The 16,576-nt window shown below is 39.3% G+C and overlaps 1 pseudogene; it reads left to right on the top strand.

Annotated features, from left to right (window-relative positions):
* The first annotated feature begins 2,563 nt into the window (after window positions 1-2,563).
* Window positions 2,564-2,741, top strand: LOC114218862 (COP9 signalosome complex subunit 9 pseudogene; annotated as a pseudogene).
* Window positions 2,742-16,576: the final 13,835 nt, after the last annotated feature.

The raw sequence follows: 16,576 nt of genomic DNA, 5'->3' as shown, positions 1-16,576 counted from the left end.
AAAAAGAAACTACAAGCAAGCAGTTTTCAGGGTAGGCAGATGAACTGAGTTGATTGGTAATAAAGGAGAGTAAATAGGAATACCCCAACTCATCCTCTGGCAAGACAATTAGAACCATCACCACAACAAGTATTTGTGGTGCTCATAACTGTGTTCCCTTACATTTATAGAATGACTTATGAGCTGTTTTTCTTCCTCAGTATATATTTGATGAACAGTAACTTATGTTTGCTTTAAGTTTTAATAAGTCTGTTGTCATGACTAACGCCAGTCTCATATGCAGGAGATCTACAGACATGTAATTTATAGAGTTCTGTGAAAAACCTACTAGTTTAAAATAAACAATATGTCTTTTGCTAACTAGCCTGTTAGTTTATGAAACTCTTTGAGTGAAATATTTTCTTCAGGGGCACCTGTGTGGCTCAGTCAGTTAAGTGTCTGGCTCAGGTCATGATCCCAGGGTCCTGGGATCGAGCCCTGCATCAGGCTCCCTGCTCAATGGGGAGCCTGCTTCTCCCTCTCCCACTCCCCGTGCTTGTGCTTTCTCTCTCTCTGTGTCAAATAAATAAAATCTTAAAAAAAAAAGAAAGAAATATTTTCTTCAGCCTTTGTAAGAGCAAAGGATTAAAGTTAGTACCTGGGTGGGAATTTGGATTGTCTTTTGGAGAGAAGCTGTAGAACTCTCTGCTGCTTTAGGTAAAACAAAATTTAGAGGTGAAAGTTTCAAAGACCACCCACCCCCACAAGGTTTCAAAGATCCTTCACTTCACGGAAGCTCAGCTAATCCTCTAAGAGAATGTAGCTTCATCCTCCATTAACCTCAGTTTTATGTCAAAAGTAGATTTCAGAATGGAGCACTGGGTGTTATACACAAACGATGAATCATGGAACACTGCATCAAAAACTAATGATGTAATGTATGGTGATTAACATAACAGTGAAAAACTTTTTAAAGAAAGGAAAAAAATAATGATGTAATGTATGGTGATTAACATAACAATAAAATTTTTAAAAAGTAGATTTCACATGTAAACTAATAATTAAACTATTTGAAAAAGGGGGTGAGAAGTAATAGTTTAGGTAGAAGAGGAATAGGCAAAAAATATTTATTAACTTTCATTTAAATTTTGTATTTGTTTGTTTGCAAAGTACATGGTTTTAGCCTTGCTCTTCAGAATCATCCTAGCATCTTGAATCTTGTGTCAGATTTATAATGCAACATTTCTTGGTATGTGTAAAATATTTGAGTAAATATTTGCAACCTGAAAATAAGAGCTCAGAAAGTGAGAAGATGATTCTAGTTCTTTTGGTGACTGGAGATGAGAAGCAAAATAAGATGCCTTCTTTTGTGGTTCTTTCAGTCATAGCTATTTTGCTTTCTACCCTCTCTCTCCTACCAAGAGAGCTCAGGGCAGGTAATATTTCCTGGGTCCTCTGAAATGGTTCAGTAATGGCTACTGTAATTCACACCTTGATTTGTCGTGGGTCACTGGCAACTATGATGGATGATTGCTACACATTCAAAAGGTTTTCCTAAAGTTACAAGGTGAGGGTTAATATTCAGTTCAGCCATAGCACTTACTGGGTGGAAGAGGAAGCTTCTCTTATATATTCTGCAGCTTTAATCAAAGTTTAGAAGGTAGTGTGCTCTCAGTAGAAGTCTTGTAATCTGCTGGAAGCCAAGGGCATATTTGGCTCAGACTTAGTAGGTAGTCAGAAGTATGTGTCGCTTGTAGGGTTGTGTAAGGGCATTGCTCAAACATGTCATCAATCAGATATTTAGCATATTTAGGAGCTATGCAGAGTGGGTACGAGATATGCCATCTACAGAAAAAGAAAAATGGCAGATTACTAAAAGGCTAAAAGGCACACATTTTCCCACAATATTCAGAATTAAATTAATTCAATTAATTACAATGTTTTCACACAAGTGGAACATAGCCTAGCTAGAAACAGAGATCTTCTTCCTTATATTAGGAACAATGACCTAGTTTTCTATGTTCATGGGGCTCGTTTGGTGTGGGTTGTCTTTTCCTAATTATGCTCTTTTGTTGGGCTTTTCTCTGCCAATACCCAGTGAATCACAAAGGGATGAAAAAGATGGAAGGCTGTTTCTCAGTGAGAGAAGGGTTTATAACCCTTGCTCATTTTGGCCACAGGCCAGCTGATTCTGGTTTGTCTAATTTGTAGAGGGTTTCAGAAGGAAAACTGGAAGCAACATTCCATCCTTGAGTATAGAGACAAGATTTTAGTGTCGTGGGAGAGACATTAGAGATCAAAACAGATAAAAGAGTTGATTCATTCAACATTCCACACAACTTGGGGGCACCTAATATGTGCTGGGAACAGAGAAGGCTATTCTGCCTTGGCATTCCAGAAAGGAGAGATAAAGAGCAGCTATTTTCGTACTTGTGTAAAATGTTTCATACATCAGATGTTGATGCTATGAGAAGGATCAGGAATGTTGGTCAAGCAGGAAGTGCAATTTTCAAAAGGATGGCGTGGGGAAGAGGCATCAGGGTGGCCAAAGTGGGCTGGGGACGTGGGAGGTGCCACAGGCCACATGAAGCCAGTGGTAGACGAGATGTTCCCCAAGGCACCAGGCCCTATGTGGACCTGGACAAGGCAGCGGGCAGCACCAGGCTCCTGATGGACTTGGCAGCCAACGAGAAGGCAGTTCAGTTCATGCAGACTTTTTAAATGATTTTGAAGATCTGTTTGATGATGATGATATCCAGTGAGACACAGCACAGCAGTGCATGTGGTTATGCCTGTTATGTAGTGGTATGGTGGAGCTCCTCAAAGGACAATTTGAGATGGTTCTAAAGTACTCATGGACATTACTTGCAATTAGGAGATGGTCAACCGAAAAAGAGAAGGTTGGTTTTAACTATCTGCATGAGGCCTGCTAACCTCTGAATGTGACCTTTTGTCCTTCAATTTAAAAAAAAGTGAAATAAATAAAACAAATAAATAAGGATGGTCTGGGAAGGTCTCTCTGAGACACTTAAACAAAAGGACCTAAAGGCAGTGAGAGAAAAGAACAAGCAAATAGGGAGAAAGCATTCCTGGCAAAGGACAGAGCAAGTGCAAAGGCCCTACGGTGACAATGTGTCCCATTGTCAAGGGACTGCAGGGAAAATCTATGTGGCCAGAGCCAAGTAAGCAAGGGGTAGAACTATGGGAGATGACCTTGAAAGCTAATTGGGGAGGAGATTATGTGAGGCTTTTTAGACCACTGCAGATCTCTGGCAGAAGAGTGCCAGGATCTGACCTTCTTAACTGCTTCGTTGAGAATCTACCAGAAAAGGCAAAGGAAAACCAAGTAAACTCATGAACACTGTTCCCGTAATCCAGGTAAGAGACAGGTGAGCCTTAGGGACAGAGAGACTAAGCTGGCATGCACTCTAGCAATTAAAAGTTATGGGCGATGGGGCAATAGTAAAAAAGAAGATAAGCAATTTACACGAATTACTTCAATTATACTATTATTATAACTTACCATCTACAGAGGAGAGTTTTGCATCTCGGTTTCTTAATCTAAGTTCTGGGGAAAATACTACGATTTACCTTATAGCGTTGTGATGAAGACGAAATGCAATAATCCTGACACAGAGTACATGCTCAGTAAGGGATGATAATGGCTATTAATTATAGGATTTTTAAAAAAAGATTTATTTATTTGAGAGAGAAAGACAGAGAGAGCAGAGTGAGAGGAAGACAAGAAGACGCCCCTCTCAGCATGGAGCCCAATGCAGGGCTCGATCCCAGGACCCTGAGTCAGATGCTTAAGAGACTGAGCCACTCAGGTGTCCCCTATAGCATTTGATTAAGACTGACAAAATTTGGTACACATACTCTAACTTCCTGTGTATGTAGATTGATGAAGCTAGTACTCTCCATCATCCACTTAGTTTTAAGTCAAGAGAAAGAACTAACACAAATCTAAGAAGCATACTTTCTATATTTAATAAAAGACTCCTTTTGACAAATCTTTCTGTGGCCTTTGCCTAGAGCAGCTAGTACGTCCATTTATCTGTCCTGGTGTTTTTCTCCTATTCTTATTTCCTGCTCAGAGCTCTTTCTTTCTAATCTTGGAATTCTATTTCCTCTCACTCTTCTGTGGTAAATTTTATGGTCCTCCCACACTACTCAGAATTTCCTTCTGCAATAAAGCCTCTAGGCGGTATCACCTCATCCTGTCCAGGGCATTGTCCCAGCATCACACCCCTTAGCATCTCCATGGCTGGACACTATCAGGATTTCCTCTCTTTTTCACATTTGCTGATTTATTTCTTTTGGAATGGGCTCCATGTTCTTGTAGATAGACTGTTTCTTTTTCTATACCACAACGGTCCCCTTGAATTTGGAAAGAAGTTATTTTGGACATCTCCTTCAGACACTCCACAGGCTTATTGGACAGGGAGGCAGCTCATACACAAAGCTGCCAAGAATGACATTCTAGACCCCTCCCTCCACCCTGAAATAGAACGTGGTTCTGCTGGGCACTTAGGGTAGTGTAGTTAACTTAGAAAAGAATTCACCATTGAGCACTTTATTAACAATAACAGCAACAACAAGAAAGGATTTATATCCAGTCACTCATGCCACAGGATATAAGCAAGTTAGAACCATTGTTTAGATAAGGTTGTCATTATCTAAGGGCAAAATGTTTTGTTTTTGATTTTGATTTTTCCCCAGAAGGGCTGGATGGTGTTGTACCTGAAAAAGAAAATCATTTCCTACCAGATTCTTCCCTGATCTTAGTTAGGGATGACCTCTAACCTTACCTATTAAAGTTTAAACACAGAGAATGCCAGCCAGTAGTAGACCCAGGCTGACCCCTAAGCCAGCCACAGAATTCTCCCCAACCACTGGGGCACCTTGTTAAGTAGTTATTTTTTGGAATAAGAGAGGTGAGAAGGAAGAACGTGGGTGAATCTCCATCAGACATTCCTCTGGTCAATAGCATCAGCCCTATAAATGGGTAAAAGGCAGGAACCACAAGGAGATTTAAATTCAGGATTTTCCAGGAGGAGAGCAAGGATTCCAACCTCAAACCAGATATCAGCCAAGAATAGTGTGTTCCCTTCATGGTTCCTCAGCAGCACGCGCTCTGAGCTTTCCCCACAGCCCTTGAGCACTGCCTGCTGCTACTGCAGATTCCACAATGCGTTCTTCTCTCTCCTCCACTTTTTTTTTTAAAGATTTTATTTATTTATTTGAGAGAGAGCACATGAGAGCAGGGTGAGGGGCAGAGGGAGAAGCAGACTCCCCACGGAGCAGGGAATCCAATGAGGGGCTCAATCCCAAGGATCCGGTATCATGACCTGAGCTGAAGGCAGACGCGTAACCAACTGTGCGGCCCAGGAGCGCACTCCTCCGCTTCCACTGTTGGGTTTTATCAAGGCACACACACATGGCTGCCCCAGCACTCCAGTCCCTGGCCCGCTGGGTACACTGAGGCTCCTCCACTGCCACTCTCAGCAGTGACATCTGCTCAACAGTTCAAAGCAGCCTCTCCACAGAGGTATAATGCCCTAAACTTCTGTTCAGGCCTTCAAACTCAAATATGCTCACATTTCCCCAAAAGCAACTTCTGTTTTGTCGGATAGGCAAATTTCCTTTTCTTCTTATACGGTCTATGCCCCCCTCCATTCTTTGCTTATATTTTCCCATTCACTGGGAGTGCCTTCCCTTTGCCACTTATTTAAACTCTGCCCAACATTCAACACACAACTTAAGTCCCACCTCCCCCATGAAGCGATTGGAATCACTTCAGTCTTCAGGGTTATTATAATTATAATTGCTACCTTGCAGTTTAGCTACTGTCTTCACCCTGGGTAATATGTCTGAATCTTATCTATAAGGTTCTAAGATACTTGAGAAAAAGATCCATGTGTTTTACAATTGCTTAGCCCAATTCCACACACAGAGGAGATGCTTAATTTTATGGTCATGCAATTGGATCAATACCTTATCTAACATGAAATAGAACAGGATTTTGACTTCAATATTAGGGAACACAAAGATTTTTTTATTTTGTACTTCTTCTGGTAATCCCTCTGAAAGTCCAAATTCTCCACCCAAAAAGAAAGAATTAGGCTGTCTTGTTTTGTTTGCTAAAATTGTGGAATAATTCTAACTCTGCTCTGTGCAAGGAGAGACTACTTGACTTTCAAAATGGAACAGTTGTTCAGAGATTATATAATCCAAACCCCAAGGAGGAATTTAAAGCCCAGAGAAATGAAGTCTTTGCCCCAAGTCACAGAGGAAATATGTGGTAGAGCAAGGACCAGATCCTAAGTCTTGAATTTCCAGTCAGAACTCCTGAGTGAATCTCCACATATTGTCCCTTTGCATTTTCTGTTTCTGGTATCTGCGTAGTAGTGATAAAAAGTAGTTTGACAAGTACTTTGTGAGTATTTTCTATGCCCCATGCTGTGCACTAGGGCTTGTGAGACCAAGGAGAAATGGAAATAAAAATGACAGGAACTCATACTTTAACCCTCAGGACTCCAGAAGTCTGTATTCTTTTCTAAAGCAATGTTCGTAACCTTTCTTTTTCTTTTTCTTTCTCTTACCTTCTTTCTTTTTTTTTCTTTTGAGTCACAGAACCCACTGATATTATAGTTAAAATTATAGACTTAGGAAAATGTATATATGCACAAACCAACAAAACACTGCATAATTTCAGGGTTTTGCAGCACTCTTGAACCTCTAGGTTATAGCCCCTTTTCTGAAATGTTGGAAAGATTTCTCTCAGTACCTTCAAAAATAGAGCCATGGTTTTATAATTTACAGAGTCCAGATGCTAACCCTCGCCTTTTCCTCCTCCTTTTTGAGTGACTGGAGGGAAGTCTGCAATCACAGCTTTATCTCCTCCCTAAATAAATAAGCACTTCCCTGAGTGCCCCCCAGCTCCTTTGCTCCAGATGTTATGCTGGGTAAATGGCTCATTCAGGGTTCAGCAGGGCCCAGGTCATGCTCCCAGCTGATCAGCTTTTCTGTGCCCTGCCCTTGCCACTCAGAGAAGCTTCCCCGCCACTCGGCATATTTGGAAAATCCACACTCCCACTAGGGGCCTGAGAGCAGAATGTGTTCTTGCATCATTTTGGCAAGGCTGGAGAGGAGGGGAGGGAGTAGAGCCACAGAAAATACTGGTGAAAGGCCTGTGGGGTGTTTTACATGGTGGCTCTGGAAGGAAAGAGTCAATGGAAGGAGCACTTCTCTCAGAAGCCATATATCATGGAACTTCTCTAGGCAGGAGAAAGTAAGAAACAGATGGCAATGAACAGGCAAATGCACCACAGGGACAAAACTCGAGTGGGAGGGTGTAAGGAGGCAGAAGCCATTGGCAGCAGTGGACGAAGGAAAAAGACCCATACCATGGAACCTACATATGGAAAGTCAGGGTGAGGTACAGAAGCCAGGACCAAATGGCAAGAGACTAGTTCTCACAAAATGTAGAACCAAGGAAGACAAGAGAACCTCCTACTTGATATCACTGCTGGTGACTAATTTCTGCGCTTGAGAAAATGAGTTATTCTAAAAAGGGTAAGGACAGTAGTCTTCAACCATACTGTGCCTAATAATCACGCGAGGAACATGATTAAAAACACTAGGTCTTCTTGGAGTAACTTAATTCCCCAATTTGCCCAAGACTTCCCTAGTTTTAACACTGACATTCCTAAAATAATTGCCCTTCAGTCCTGGGTGAACTGGTACAGCTGGTCATCCACTGACACTTCTGATTATTCTGATTCCTTAGTCTGGGATGAGGCCCAGAAATCTCTATCCTGCCCTCCCAGGTGATTCTGATGCTGAGGCATTAGGAGGGTGGGCCAGAGGACACATAATCTGCCAAGTATGTCTAGAAGAGAGAAAAATTAAAAAGATGAAGGAAAGCAGAAATTGTTGATGGTTTCTGAAAATTCTAAACAAGATGTTCTCAATCCTTTGAAACACAAGGAAAGCTTTTAAAACCACTGATGCCTGGCCCAGGTCTGGACAACTGCATCAGGTTCTGTGGGGGTAGGATCTGGCAGTGGCAGGAATAAGAACCATGTACTGGGTGGCCTTTTAATTTCCCGATTGATGGTGTCTGGTAGAGGTAGCTAGAAGCAAGGGAAAACTAGTGAGTGCCCACATCTGGACAAAATAGCACTGTGCCCCAGCTGATGGGAGCTAAGAAGTCCCTCTAGAGTGCTATTTCTGCTCCTTGGTGTCACTGCCCAGTAAGGAAGTAATTAATTGATGAGAATTGTCCCAGATAATATTAGAGAAACCTACACATCTTATCCTCCAAGAATTACAAAAATGAGGCCTCTTTGAATGGTCTGCAGGAAATGTGTCCAGTTTCTCTCTGTGCCTGAGGCAATCACATACCATGGGTACAATATAACCAAACCTCCATCACGGAGAAAAATCTGGAAGATTGGGCATCCACTTCTTTCTTTTCTGTGGCTAATGATAAGGGGGAAACAGTTTCTGAAAAGGAAGGAAGGGATGAAAAAGATTCTGAGTCAGGGAAAGGGAATCAAGACTAATGGTAGAAAGTGACAAGGAAGAGAAGGAAAAGGAAGGGGCAAAGAGGCAACCTAAGGGCCACATTTTAGGTTCAAGCCTACCAATGACGACCACCTTAGAACAGGAAGAGGCTCAAAGGCAAAACACCAGAGAACAACAAAACAGTTATTTTGCCCAAAACAAAGGGATATATTATGTGGTGTTGATTCTAGCCAAAGTCTATGAGGCAGCTGTTAAATTGGCAGAGGCCAATAGAAGGTGTGCCATCTTCTTGAAGGACGTTTAAGGAGAAAGGAGAGGAAGATAAAACTTAAACTTGCACTTCCTTCCCACTTACACAGATTCTTCAGAAGACAAATGACTCCTCAGTTTATACAACAGAGAAATGTAGTTCCTTGCAAATGGACAGCAGCATAGTATAGGAACTTAATAAAATATAATAATGTGAATAAAAAAGGATAGTGTAATCCTTGGCAAAATATATAGCAATATGAAAATGTTTTGCAATAAATTGTTATAATAGCACTTTGAATTAGAATAGCAAATACTTCGTTACAGAGTACTTATGTTTTCCTTTTTATCTATCACATATCAAAACCAAATATGGGCTTGAGACTTTTATGGTACCTTCTGCCTAAGGATTACACCTTCATCATTGGAGAAATTTTTATCAGATTTATTTATTAAGCCTCCATCTGCAGTTGGATCTGTGCAATGCACAAACTTAAATAAATAAACAAAACATCTTTAAAGCAGTCCTGCCCTCAAAGACCTTACACATCATGGTAAATATTCCTACTGAAACATGTAGAATGCTATTAAAACAGGTGATTCACACTTGAAAAAGAAAAACATGCCCTGCCCTGTGTGTAGAGGGAGAATACCTAAATCATTGTAGAACTTAAACTGGCTACCATTCTCTCGGTTTGCATTTCTCGAGCACTCAGTAAGCACAGAGCAGTGGGCTTCAGAAGGGAAACAAACAGGTCTAAAAATTGGACTCTGCCCTAAATGAGTGCAGTCTGGTTGGAGGGAGAGGAGGTAAACATACACAAAGAGATTAATAATTCCTAGGTGACATTTTTTAAGTGGTGAGTGACCAGACCCTAAATGCTGAAGTAGTTTGGAGGAGGGTACAACCACCAAATCAGGGCTGTTTTGCAAAGCAAACTATGTACACTAGAAGAAAAGAAGGCACATAATAATAACAAGCTCTTACATTTGCTTTATAGAGTCTGATCATACCCATTGTCATATTTAATTCTTATACTAACCTGTTGAAATGAGTGTAATAATCTCCATCTTACAGATGGGGAGGCTGAGACTCAGCGAAGTCGAACAGCTTCCTGAGGCCACACAGATTTAAGTCTCAGAGTCACGATTCAAGCTCAGTGCCAGGAGAAGTGTGCCCTTGACGTCCAGAATGAACACCTTCAGAAGCAGCCGGCCACAGCAGGCTGTTATGAATGTCTTCTGGCTGAACCTAAAAGCAAGTCAGACCCTCTTAGTTTATCTTATTCAACTATGTTCTTCATCCTATTTTGCAGACTCCAATTGGGACTGTCTAATGCTTACAATAGGATTTGCTGCTTTCTCCACTTGTTAGGTCCTTGGTTATTCATCGTCATTACCGGGCGTAGCAGCAGCAACAGAAATAGTGGAAAGACTACTTATTCAAATAAAGTCTTGTGTGGAGGCCCAGTGCAGAAAATTGCATATGTTTTCCTGTTTCTGGCCCTCTTGTTTTCTGGAATTAACATTTCTGAAAGAATACAGAAAGAGTTGCAAAGGGACATCAATTCAGTATTTCGACTGGTATAAAAATAAGCACACACATACAATAAAGGGGTGGCTGCATTTTTACTTTGGTTGTTACAAACCTGAACACTCTGATTTACAGACTGACGTGTAGGAAGGAATAAAATATTTCCATATTTCTCTCTAGCGGGAAGGGTTTACTCAGTTTCCTAGGTGTAAGCATTGTTAGACTAACAATATATTTTTTTCCCCATTGTGCTTCTTTGGTCTTATATTTTTGGTTTACATCTGATTCTGGCAATAGGCTCTTTTTAAGTTTTAGTTTCTGGAGATGATGTATATTTTTGTCTTTTTCTATGTCTTCATTGTATTTTAGTAGAAATAAATGGGAGTTGATGCATCAGTGGCAACTAGCCAAGCACCATTCTAAAATGAAATCCAATGGAAATTTAATTTGATTGCACTACAAATGTTAACTTCATGAAATATTTTTTCCTCACATCAAGTACGTCTCTCCTTCCCATTAGGCATATTTGGGTAGTACAAATGAATGACTTGACTGGGAGCAGAAAAAGATTATTTCCATTCCAATTCTGAATATAACAGTTGTGAAGTCAGACTCATGACCTGTGTGCCAATTTGCAATCCAATAAAAATTTTTAATGCTTGAATTATTAAGAGGGAACGAGGGATGGAGATTAGAATGGAGACATTTATAATGAGGTGACGATTCCCAGCAAAATAGAGTTACTCATTTTTGGACCATCCGACATGCATATTCCCTGCAGTTTTCATAGCTTGTAAATTGTTTGCTGCTGGAACTCATTTTGAATTCTCTTTACTATTTCATTCTCATCTGAATCAGCAATCAGGACAGCTACAGATAACAACGTATCATTTTTAAAAAGACTCAAGTGTAGCTCAGGTAAAACTTAAGCTTTAGAGTCAGGCATACCTGGATTCAATTCTAATACTAACTTTTACTTGCATTGTGGAGCTGATGAAGCATCCTTGCCCACTGCAACAGAGGTGTTTAGGTTGACCAGATACCACATGTCCCAGCATCTGCTCCACTTGATTTCCTATGCTGGTTGTCTCATTTGTAAGCATCCTTTTCTTTGCTTTTAATTACAGAAGTAATACAGATTAATTTTTCATGTATTTAAGTACAGATAGGCAAAAAGGGAAAAATTTGTGCCAAGATGGCTGTCGTTAACCTGAGAATTTTTCTATACATATTTTAACTATACATGAATATGTTCTATATTGTACAAAAATGGATCCCACTGCACATACCTTATGTTGGCTTGTTTGTTTTTTTTCACTTAATATTTATGACCTCTGTACCATGGAAATAAACAGATGACTACATGTATCATGGATGCATAATATTCCATTATGTGAACATATAACCACCTATTAGTTAGTTATTTGAGTTAAAACATATCTGGAAATTTCCAGGAAGCCTAAGATTTCTGGACCCAATTCCAATGTGTATATGCATATGGGAGTGGTTCCATACCAGCACTTCTCCCACACCAGCTGGGTGTCCTATAATTCACCTCATTTCTAACACTATCTACCAGGATCCCAAAAGTTAAGGGTTCAGTCTTATAAGTCTGCCCAGCCCCCACTTCAGGCAGCAGTTATGAGTCCAGGTCCTCACTTGTGCTTCTGATTTCTACTATAGATTAGAGATTCCAACAACCCCCTTCTCCAGTTTCATTAATTTGCTAGAGCAGCTCATAGAACTTAGAGAAACATTTTGCTTACTAGATCATCAACTTATTATAAAAGGATTGTTAAAAAAAAAACAGAACAAAACAAAACATGACAACTGCTCAAAATGGAATCACTTATGCTAAGTCCCATGTCACCAGACTTATTACAGTTTTTACTCTCTCAGAGGTGGAATCTTAAACCAGTCAATCAGGAATCTCCCAATCAGCACTAGTTAGGTCTGACTGGTGAACCGCTGCCATCCCCTAAAAAGAAGTAACTTTGCAATAACCAACCCACTTTTTTGCCTTGTATAACCTCCTTGTTCCCACTGTTAAAACAGAACAGGCCCAAAATGGAGCTACTTGTTCCCAAGACAACAAAAAAAGACTTAATTCCAGTTTCAGCTACTCCCAGGTGGACTATAACCTTTAAATAGTCCATCTGGAATTATCTGATCAATACTAGTGGGGTAATCTGCATGATAGACCCCACCCTTCCCCCAAAGGGAGGTCTCCTTGCCTGAAATAATCTTATGACTTTCTTGTCTTACCCACTTTCTGCCTTTAAAAATCTTCCATTTTGTAGAGCTCCTCAGGGCTCCCTTTTATTTGCTAGATAGAATGCTGCCTAATTCATGAATCATTGAAGAAAGCCAGTTAGACCTTTAAATTTACTCAGTTGAATTTTGTTTTTTAACACCACTCCCTTCTGAAAATAAAGGTCTTTCATTTTGTACAGCTCCTCAGAGCATCTGTCTGCTAGATTGGATCCTCTGGCAACCAGCCCCCATCCTTAGGTGCTTTCCAAAAGTCACCTCATTAACATAGCAAAAGATATTTTTATGGCTCTCATCACTTAGGAAATTCCAAAGGTTATAGGATCACTGAGTCAGAAAAGGGGAATGAAGACCAAATATATATTTCTCATTATAAATCACAGTAGCACTAAATCTTTACTGTACACTCATCCCCTTGGTCTTTGCCCATTCTCTAAGTGCCCATAGCACCTAAAGGGCCTCTCTTATAACACTTAGACTATGTAAATACCTACTCCTTGCTTCTATACACCTATGTCTAGTTAGCTGACTTAAAAAAAAAAAATTCCAGTACCTAACTAGTTACTAACAGACACAGAGTGGGTTTCCTAATGTATTTGTTGAATTGAATTAAATAATACTGTGGTTAAGATCCTTCTACAAATAATTTGCTTGCACAAATTCCACCTTGCAGTGGAGTGGCTGAGTCACACATACACAAATATTAAAGTTTTTGATTTACAGAAAGTGTTCTTCTTGTCACAGGATACACCATCCCAGATTTCAATTTTTTTTTTTTTTTGCATTTTTGCCTTTTTGCCTTTTATTCATGTTATCTTTCTGGAAATGAGAAAAGGTGGGGAGAAAAAAGATGGATCTGAGAAAGGGAGCACATAGCTTCCTTCAGTCCCATTCCCAACTCAACATCCAAAGTAAACATCAACTCAATCCTATTATTTATCTATACTGGTCCTCAAAATCTCCAGCTTCATGGATCCCCCAGCACCCGAGTGTCCTTTAATTTTCACAATTGATAGAGTTCCATTAATGTTGTTTATAAATACATGCTGCTGCAATTTTATTACATCACTTTGTTCTCTCCACAGGGAAATTCCTAAACAACTCCCCATTATCTCAGAACTGGACAGAAATTTTGTTGTAAAATGATATAGAGTGAAAGTATTATAAAGTCCCTCCCAGGCACTTGTGCCTGAGAGTCTCATTTATAGAAACAGGTATTGCAGGGAATAAAACTGCAGTAGGGCTGAGAAATTTTGTCATGACTGAGAATGAGCAAGTTGTCTCAGGTTGTTCAGGGACAAGAGGTTTCACCATGATAACCCTGAAGGCAGAAGCATTACTCTGCCTCGTATGCCTGTGCCTCTTCCACTTTATGAAAACGGAAAATCTGTGGTCTTTGCACACATTTGCTTGTCACACCAACTTGGGCCCAAAGAGATACAATCATATGTGGCAGCTCCTTCCAATCCGGAATCATACAGCACAGACCATATGATGAACCAGTAATTAGTTTGTGAATTCAGTTACCCTAAGCAGTTTAAATGCATATTTCAAGCTTTGATTACCCTTCCATCAGGGGTTTTTATTTTTCCTTCCCTTCAAATAAGCAAGCAACTATAGAAAAAGCAGAATTTTAAAGGCTTATCACACCTGGATAATTGCAATTAGACATGGCTTCAGAGATGTGGTGTTGGTTCTCCACAGTAAGAATTATCTAGTATATAAAACAGGTAAATTAGAAGGTGGTTTTTAATATTATAAAAGAATTCACTGTTTTGTGTAAATCGCATTATTGAGTGATGGGATAGTGGAAGACACTGAACTAGAACTCAGTATACCTGAACTATAAGATAAGGGAGTTCAATCTCTAAAATCCCTGTGAATTCAAATTATATGTGAAATATACCGTATAGAGGCTGGCACAGGTATCAGGCCAAATTGGGGGACCATTAGTAATTTGGGAAATTATAAGAATTTGAAATTCTAGAATTTGGGAAAAACAAGCATGGAAAATAGTTGATCACTATAAATGATTTTATTTGGCTTTCATAGAATTTTTCAAGGACAGATTGATAATATCAATGAAAACAATGATCAATATTTTGCTTTATTTTTTTTTTTTCAGTAAGATGTTGAAGAATTTTCCAAGAAACCTGAGAACACAGAATTCAAAAGAGTGCTTAACAACAGGGTAAGTTTGAGTTTCAAGCAGCCTTGGTGTTCACCCATTCCAACTTCCTCAATTTATAATTGAAGAAACTGAAATCCATGTACCTAATCATGGGTTGTGTAAATTAAAATTAATGAACAAAACTAAACCTAGAGACCAAATCTCACAGATGTCAGGCCAGTGTTCTTTCAACATACCTCAACATGCCCTTAGTAAATGAAAACAAAGTTTTACCTTTGATATAAGTCGTATTTTAATTTTCACAGTCTTCATTGATGTCTTTGCTTCTTCATGGATTTGACTCAGTTGATCAAATGCACTTGGGCTGCATCTAACCATTTAATATCATGGCTTCATTGCATTATCTGCTTGTTAAGTCAATGCTGTTGCTGCTTATGCATCAGTAAAGATTTCTAAGTCAAGCAGAAAAGAACTACATTGGAGACGTTCTATAAAAGAAGTTCAAACTTCAGTTGAGAAATACTAAGGTTCCTTTATGTTTTGAGTCTCCAGCAAGTATGTGACTTCTCTGTGACTCCAAACAGGGGACCGTCCAGGGCTCAAAGCCCTCTGGGTCATAATAGGCTGCTCAGCAAGCATCTTTTGGTTTGAGCTGAAGTTTCTCTTTGGTGGAAGTGATGAGTTCGAGTTGCCAGTAGCAGAGATAATTGCTTCTTCCTCTGCTGGTAGGTTCCATTCTGATTAAATTCCTAGCAGTGTATGCTTGTTTGCTTTCAACTATGTAAGAATGTTACGAAAAGGAGAATTGAACTTATATCATTTCTCAAAGCAGAATTAGGCCAATGAATAGAAGTTACTGAAGAGGACCTTAGGCCGTAATTGGGAAGTATTTTATAACATTTAAATCTGTCCAAAAATGAAATGAACTATCTTGAAATTTAATAAACTTGTTTTCATTGGAAATGTTTAAGCAGAGTCTGGAGGGAACACCTGTCTGAGATGTCATAGAGATGAAAAGAGAAATAACACATTAAATGAGAAATTGCACTTAACTTCCTACCTCTAATATGCTAGAATTCGATGAGTTTTTCTGTTTTGAAAAGTGAGATATCAAAGCATCAACAAATATTTGTGAATCTCCTTTGGTAAATCTAGCTATGGGAATAAAATCAGTAGAAGACAGAGTTCCTTTCTGGACAGAATATTCATTAATGTTTAGGAGATAAGGATTATTCACTTAAAATTCTTAGATAATGACATAACTAAGATAAAGCACATGCATACATCAAATTGATGATATCTGTACATTCTATAAGATCTGTGGAAGTAAGGAACAAAATTGATTGGAGAAGTTGGGTTTTAGGATGGACCTTAAAGAATGGATAAAATTTAAATATAGGAAGAATTATTGTAGGGATAAAAGATGAGAAAGAAGGAGCATGAACTTCTATGCAGAAATTAGAATATGCATGCTCTAAGGGGAGGTTGGTGTAAGAGACTGAAGGCAGCAAGATGTTTGCAGGAGTACATTTTTACTTCCTAATTTCCCATCATATAACATGGTACATAAACAAATGATTACAAAAGAAAACATTCCTGAGCTACTTTGGCCCCTGCTATTTTTTTTACCTTGTTAAGGAATAATTGACAAATATAGTTTTATTTATTTAAAATGTACAATGTGATGATATATATATATATGTATATATCAGATCATACACACACACATACACACACACACACACACATTATGGAATGATTACTGAGATCAAGATAATTAACATATCCATCCTCCCTGCTGTTTTGACACCAGAGTGTAAGTGCTGCCACGGGCTTTAATATGCAGTGTAAATAATTGGATCTCTGCAGCCAACACAGCA

Source organism: Eumetopias jubatus, unplaced genomic scaffold (assembly GCF_037043125.1).
Source record: "Eumetopias jubatus isolate StellerSeaLion01/CBP00866 unplaced genomic scaffold, mEumJub1_p1.0 scaffold_9, whole genome shotgun sequence".
In the NCBI taxonomy this organism is placed as follows: Eukaryota; Metazoa; Chordata; class Mammalia; order Carnivora; family Otariidae; genus Eumetopias; species Eumetopias jubatus.
Note: the sequence above shows the minus strand (reverse complement) of the source record. Positions and strands in the feature narration are given on the sequence as shown.